The sequence below is a fragment of the Dipodomys ordii genome, unplaced genomic scaffold, assembly GCF_000151885.1.
Source record: "Dipodomys ordii isolate 6190 unplaced genomic scaffold, Dord_2.0 Scaffold30, whole genome shotgun sequence".
NCBI lineage: Eukaryota > Metazoa > Chordata > Mammalia > Rodentia > Heteromyidae > Dipodomys > Dipodomys ordii.
Genome location: NW_012267246.1, coordinates 5939124 through 5947105, shown reverse-complemented (window position 1 = coordinate 5947105; position 7982 = coordinate 5939124).

Genomic DNA, 7982 nt, shown 5'->3' with positions numbered 1-7982 from the left:
TTTGGAGCCTTCTTTGCATGTAGGATGGAACTAAAGAACTGAATGCACATTCACTGTAGACAGTAGGGGGAAACTTCCCTATTTTCAGAGTCTGGGGTTAGAGATAAACAAGAGAAGATAATAATGATCTGTGAGGTAATGGGACAGTGTAAAACGTATGTATGAACCTATGTAAGCATCAGGTAGAGGAAGCTACTTATATGAAAGTTTATATAGATGACTATATACACAAATTATCCTACATGAACCTGTTTCCTTACTCTATTAGCCGAATGGCCTATGTAGAATGTACAATACTAGTAAGACACTCAGCTATCTGTTACTATCTTCTAATCAGATTGTCTAATAAAGAAATCCTGGGTTCTATGACTAAATGCCTAATACTAAAGTTAAGTCAAGGAGAATTTAAGATGAGACTGGAGCATCCTGTCATCCCAGATGGCAAACAAAGGGAAGAAGTATGTCCAAAGGAACCCAGGACTTGGGAAAGTCACACCAGAACACATTGGGTACACTGAACACTCAGGCACAGCACTGCTGGCTAACAACTTATAGCATAGATGCCAGTGTATATCAGTACAAAGCTAATTGATGAGTAAATGGAAGACAGTACAGATTCCTACTGGGAACGTGGGAAATTTCTTCCCCTCAAAAGCAAGCCATAATTCCCTGCTCTTTCAGTGTGCATGAACAAAATGACTTCTTCAAAGACTAGACTGCAGATTGGCTTATAAGAAAGAAATGTGAGGGGCTGGAAAGGTGGCTCAGTGGTAGAGTGCTTGCCTTGCATGCATGAGCACCTGGGTTCGATTCCTCAGCACCACATAAACAGAAAAAGCCAGAAGTGGAGCTATGGCTCAAGGGGTAGAGTGCTAGCCTTGAGCTGAAGAGCTGAGGGACAGCGCCCAGGCCCAGAGTTTAGGCCCCATTACCGGCAAAAAAAAAAAAAAGTATAAGAAAGAAATGTGATTGCACTCCTTATTCACATTATCTAGGTTGGTATCAACAATTATACAATATTATTTTTATATCCTGTGAAAAATCTCAAAATTTACTTCTGCACTAGTCTTCCCAGTAGTCCCTGATCTCCATCAAATTGTGACAATCATATCAAAATTGACGTGAGAGGAATTTTGATGTGATTTTTAAAATTCAATTTCTTTTTTTGTTAATTTTTTTCTTTAAAATTTGTAAAAAGATATTTCAGTTTAACATGTCAGTTTATCAGTCCAGTGCATCCTGATCAAATTACTCAATCAATATTTCTCAAAGTGCTCAATCCTATTAGAACAATGGTATTCTAGCTGGGCACAGGTGGCTCATACAATCCTAGCTACTCAAGGGATTATGATATGAGACTTGAAGTTCAAACCAGGTTTATCAGGAAAGTCCTTAGGGACTCATCTCTAATAATCAACTAAACTGGAAGTGGATCTGTGGGTTGTGTGATAGAGCACTAGTCCTGAGCACAAAAGCTCAAGGACAATGCCCAGGATCTGAATTCAGGACCCAAGACCCCCAAAAACATAATAAAAGGAAAAAAAACGATGATATTCTGCCATCAAAGTTGTCATGGTCATTCAAAGAATGATATGTTGACAAAGGCTCAGATCTGACAGCGAAATAGTCTTCAAGGAAAAATCTTGGAACAGAAAAAGGGACAATCTAAAATAAAGTATGGACTTTAGTTAATTATGAACAAGAATCAGTTCCTTCAGGGTGAAAAATGTACTGTCCTAATTTAAAATATTAATAATAGATGGCACCCTGTTGAGGGTATATGAGAATTCCCTGCTATAATTGTAATTATTCCACAAATGTATCATATTTTTAAGTTTATTTAAATAATATTAAAAATAAGACTTGTTAAGGGACACATTAGCTAACCTAAAAGAATTGTTAATAAACAAACCTGGATCAACTTAAACAATGAATAATTAATTAATATAGTATCAAGTTATACTTGAAAGCATATGTTTATTAACAAATGCTATTGTAAATAAGTGAGTGGCTAAATAGATAGAAAAGAGGAAAATCATTATTTTTATTTCCTCAGGACCTGAATATGGTATAATTTGCTATTTTAAGAAGTAGAATTTAACTACTATTCAGCCCTGCTTAAAGGTGAACCGTAAATAATGAGTTCTTACTAAGAAGATATTATGGGAGAGGAAAGTAGAAATGCTTGCAATAGATGAACCTTCTAAAAAATATTTCCTCAATGACTGAAAGGTAATATCCCCAATCATATCAAGTATCACCTGATTTGATGTTGTGTGGGTCACTGTAATATATATATACTATATATATGATATATATATCATACATATACCTGACTATATAATATATATTATATAGTATTGCAGTATTATATAGCATATACATTATATAGTATATATAGTATTATATAGCATATACATTATATAGTATATATAGTATTATATAGTATATAGTATTATATAGTCAATATATAGTCTGTATCTACAATTGTTTGTAACTGTGGTAAGTTTGTGAAAGCTTTATAAAATGGAGACATGGTGTGCAATATCAGTGTGCCAGCTCAGGACCTTTAGCAGAAAACTAGCAGCTTCTGCACAATCTGCCTTTAAACTTAAATGCCATGATTTGAGAAAGCCCAACAAGTCAAGTGAAAGAAAACCCTTGCCTCAAAACAAAATCTGATTTTTTTCTTTTTATTAAAATGGAGCTATCTATTATTACATAATATCTGGGTGCCAGATGAGAGTTATAATATACCCCAAACAGGTACTTGATAGCCTATGTATCTCTCCATTTCTTTCCTTTCTTGCTTGCTTGCTTTAATTATCTTTGTTATTACTTCCTATTGACAACCAACACAAACTTGCAAGCCATGTGGGCATGAGCTTTCCAGACAGAGCCAGGTCATCCCCATTTACAGCACCTGGGAAGTAACCATTCACACCTGTGTGTTTTCCTCACACCCCCTCAAGTCAAGTGAGCACAATGGATTGTATGGATTGTTGCTGTGTTAAGCTCCTAAGCCTGGGATGGTTTTCTGTTCAACTATACACAACTAGAGGAAATATGGTTACAGGAAAGGAGTGTTCCTGAGACAAAGGTCTATAATGTGGATAAATTTTTGTATGGAAATCTAGGGACTCGGCAAGACACAGGTGAAAGCTGAGTTTGTGGGGCAGTATTATAAGATAGAAAAGAAAAAAAATGAAGTAAGGTGGCTAGAACTAACAACCAGTAGAATTTTGGGCTATTGAAATAGTATATCCATTTAACTCAGGAACATCACTGCTGGCATTTCTGAGAACTCTACTGGTATTAGCTGGCTTCTCTGAAGTTGTGATAACATGCTGACACTTCATATTTGAGGCAAAATTCAAATTAAACACGAAACAACAGATTTTGTTTTCTTTTGAAAATAAATCTTTCCATTTCTAAGCTTCTGAACGGCCATTGGTTAAAACAATAATTGGTTTTAAAATATGATTAAAGCACATATAACTTGAAATCCAATAAAGCGTTGCTTTGGAGTCAAATACATCATTGTGGAGTCTTATATACCCCTTTGCTAAGACCTCAGGAAGATTTAAGAATGTGTCTCTGAAACACATGCAGCTAGATGAAAGGGCTTTCAAACTCATAAAAGTGTTGTTCAACAGCAACCTCACCGTGAACTAAAAGTCAGAAGGATCTATCTTGGAAAGAAATGTGGACTTGACTTTTTTTGTCTCATTGAGTTGGTTATAAATTATGTACAAGAAACTCACAGCTTTCAAAAGATTATTTTTCTTGGACTGCAAAGAACAGAGAAAGTTCAAAAGACAGATCAACCTCTCAGTCCTTTTACTCCCAGGGGTATGACACCAACTGGGAAAGGTCTCCAGCATCACCAGTTCAAAGCACAAAAGCACTTGCTGCAGAAAACTACAAAGAAATAGAACTTAGTATTAATTAAACAATGGAACGTAGTGTTAATTAGACAATTGGCAATCTGGAAATGGGTGGAATCAGAATATGTATGAGCCTCTGACTTCTGTTTGCCTCCTATTTTCTTCCTTTTGGAATAAGTGCCCATTGCATTCTGTTTTTGTCATTCTGTTTTACTTTTATTATTATTTTGAGGAGCAGTGCTGAGTTTGAAATTAGGAGCCTGCACTAGATAGGCAAATGCTCTACCACTTGAGCCAGCCTTCCAGCCTTTTAGACCACAGTTATTTTTTAAATTGTCTCACATTTAATATTCTCAGGCCAGTCTAGACTATGAGTCTCCTATTTATGTTTCTGAATAGATGGGATGACAGTTGTGTGCTACCTCACTCAGCTTTTATTGATCGAGATGTGGTCTCATAAATGTATTCCCTAGGCTAGCCTAGGAACCTTGATCCTTCTGATCTCTACTTCTAGAGTAGCTAGGTTACAGTCATGAGCTACCAAATCCTGCTTATTTCTGCCATTCTAAATGTTTAAGTGTATAAGGAGCTAAGAAAATATTGTTCTTTTTACTTAATTATTTTCTTGGTTGATTTGCTTCACATTAGTTTTGATTTTGTTTTCGTTTTCTTGTGGTAGTGGTGGTGGTGGTTCAAGGATCAGCACAACTAATGAACAATATCCAAACTTAGAGGTATTATTGCTCTGGAATTGAGCATAACTAATGAGCTAAACATTTAGGTGTTTATAATTAGGAATGACGTTCTATGTTTCAGTTATATAATAACTGTGGCTTACTAGTATACCAGTGTAGATTAAGGATAATTAAAACTTCTGTACCTCACCTTTTACAGAAATGATTGGTATAACTTTCTATACCAGTTCTATGCCTGATAAATAGAATACAGTGGGAAATAGCCCTATGCCCATTTCAGCCCTAACTTTTGGGAAAATTCTAAAGTTCTCTTTCGTCCCTCTAGAAACATTGCCTTGTATGCTCTAAAAACAAAAGGAAAAAATAACCAAACGAACAATTACAACAAAAGCAAAGCAAGGAGCTGTATTTTCAAAAAGAAAGTGAGAGAATCTAAATTCTAAGCTCACAAGCAGCCAGGTGAGGGAGCACTCATCTTCTACTTTTAGGGTAAAACTATTCCAAAGAGAACTGTCCAAACTGAAAACACTCAACACCAAACCAAGTGTTACTGGAAAACTTAGTAATTGAGGTAATTTGTATGTAATTGTAAATAATCAAACTACAAGCTCTCCTTTCTTTCTCTTTTATGCCACTGCAAACTAGATGTTGTTTGAAGTACTTCACAGTGAGAAACCTATTTCTAGCTGCATTTCAATAACATGCAGGAGTAATTGTGATAACTTGCATATTTGCTAAAAATATGATAACTATAGTTCTCCTCTTCCATAAAGATGACATTTGAAAAATCTATTTGTTCAACAAGATTACTGTCATTTGTTTGACATTCATTTCAATGTGATTGTCTTCTAAATTCATGCTTAAACTCTAATGATATCTGTAAACTAAAAAATAAAAATAAAAATGCCAATTTCCCCAATGTTTTCATGAAATGGTGATGTCAAAACTAATCTTAAAATTAATTGTTAGAAAATGAACTTTGTTTTCATGATTGCAATTGCTTGAATAAGCTGGTATTGACATTTAATATACTGATGTCTATGTGAAATTAATTTCCTCTTTTTAGTATGTTCTTTATAATTACCTATGGTATGCCCCCTAGTGACAAAAGGATAAATGTACACAGTATATTCTCTTTCACATCCACTTGAAAAGAATTTGTGGATAATAGGATATGTTATTGCCCTTGTTTGTATGGTATCTTCACATACATGTTTGCATTTGTACATGCTAAAATTATTTTCAAAGGAAAACTAATTAAACATCACTATTCTTAAGCTATTCTATATCCTATATATAATGTATATATCACTATTAATCAAGTTTCCCCAAGAGAATGTCCTGTTATTTAGTATACTCCTCACATGAACATATTTTGTAGTAAAATGAAATTAAAATGTCTAATATTTATATTTGATTGTTTCAGAGAGCAGAGCTCATTACCTCAGCCATGAATAAACCTCTTAATTTATCAATAAGCAGCATGTTTACCATCTTCATCTGTAATGACATATAGAGAACTCTTTAATATTAGCAGAAAAAAATAATACATTCCAGATAATGAAATGCTATCTACCTCTATTTGGTTCACTTTCTCTCTGGACCACTGTATAAAAATGTGGATTAAGGCTCAGGAAAAGTTCCTATGGCTGGTTTCTGATAACACATGGCAGAAATAGTGCTTACAGAGACATGTCATGTCAAAAGCAAAGCTAAAACTTATTAAATAGTAACATATTCTTAAGCATTCTAATAAGCTATATCCATTATTGTTACTTTTTCAGAATGACAAAGAAAAGAAGGTTGTTGTATTGCATTTGAAGATAATTTATATCATTATCAAGTATTTTTTATTCTACCTCTTTATTTATGAAATTAAAATCCTAACCCAGAGGGCTTGGTTGCAAAGATAAATTCAAGGTAAATTGTTTCACCCAATACTCTGAGGAAAGGAAGAGGACAACCTAATTCTGTCCATGACAGAGATGAGAGGTACAGAAAGAAGAGTCAGTTGGGGAGATAGGAGGGGTCTTCACTGTCTTGCAGATATTGCACAAGTGAATGTATTTTGCCCATCATTATAGGCGTTTTCTACATGGGAGATTTGAAGGAAGACTTGAACACTATTCTGCACAATATTAGATGACTCCAGCTAAAAGGCAGGGCAGAACAACTTGGTTACTTGTCAAGAAAGACTCGCTGCTCTTCTGCTGTTCTTCAGTTTATATTGATAATGAGACTGAAATTTCTATTTATCTTTTATAGGGTCAATAGAAGAGAGCAAGTTGAAAGCGAGGTGACCACTATATGTGGTTCAGTAGCTACAAAGAAATGATGTCAACTTGAGAAAGAGCCCGAAGTGCTCATTCAATGTGAAACAAGGTTGACATGTAAAGGTAAAGACATGTAAAAGGTAATGAACACAAATCAACTGAGGAGACTTCTTTCTCTTTGTCCCAATCAGCACTGAAGAAAAAAAAAAAGAAACACAAAATCATTGTCCTAAACAGCATAAGCATCTTTTGGGGTGAAAGTCTAACCAAACCCAGCATATGTCCATTATCCAGGACAATCCCAGAGACATCTTCTGGGACAGAGGATTCTGTATTTTCCTGTCACTTTCTCCTTCGAACACTGATTCCACATGTTCTTCCTGTGCATGCACAAAGGCACACATCGGAAGAACAGCATACTAAAAACACGGAATGCTTCATGTATGTGCCTTGCAGAGAGGATTTGTAAAAATATCAGAGCAAATCTGATGCCATTTGGTTTTAACTCTCCAAAATTCTAAGTTAAATTTGACATTCAACTTCTCGGGGTCTTGTGTTTTGCTTGTGTTTGTTTCTTGCCACCACAAATGCAGACACGACTGACTACAGAACATTCTTGATTACATAAATTTTATTTCACATCAAAAGTCAAATATCAGTTCTCTATTCTTTGTCATTCTGAAATAGAAATCCAAATTTAACTAAAAGTCTGATATTCTTTAATGCTGGCAGAACCCAGAGGAACTGAGTGCTCATGATACTATGTTATGATTACACGGTAAACTGATCTCACATGAATTGGCAAAGGCAAAGCTAATGGCATGAACTAGAACAACAATTCCATTTTGGCAGCTGACACAAGCCCCTTGTAAGGGAGACCTTTGGAACCTCAACTGGCAGTAATGCTAGCTGTATTTCAGCTAGTTCCATTTAGTTCCAAGCAAGTCACAACAATCAAATATGACATAGAATAAACAATTAACATGGACTGGCATTAACCACAAAAAGTTATTTAAACGTTGCATTCTCTGAGGATAGGAGGGGAATACTTCTCATGTTGTGTATAGAACACGATGATTCCTTTACTTGGATACTAGAACTTGAATCCTTTTTTGTTGGCGGGGGGG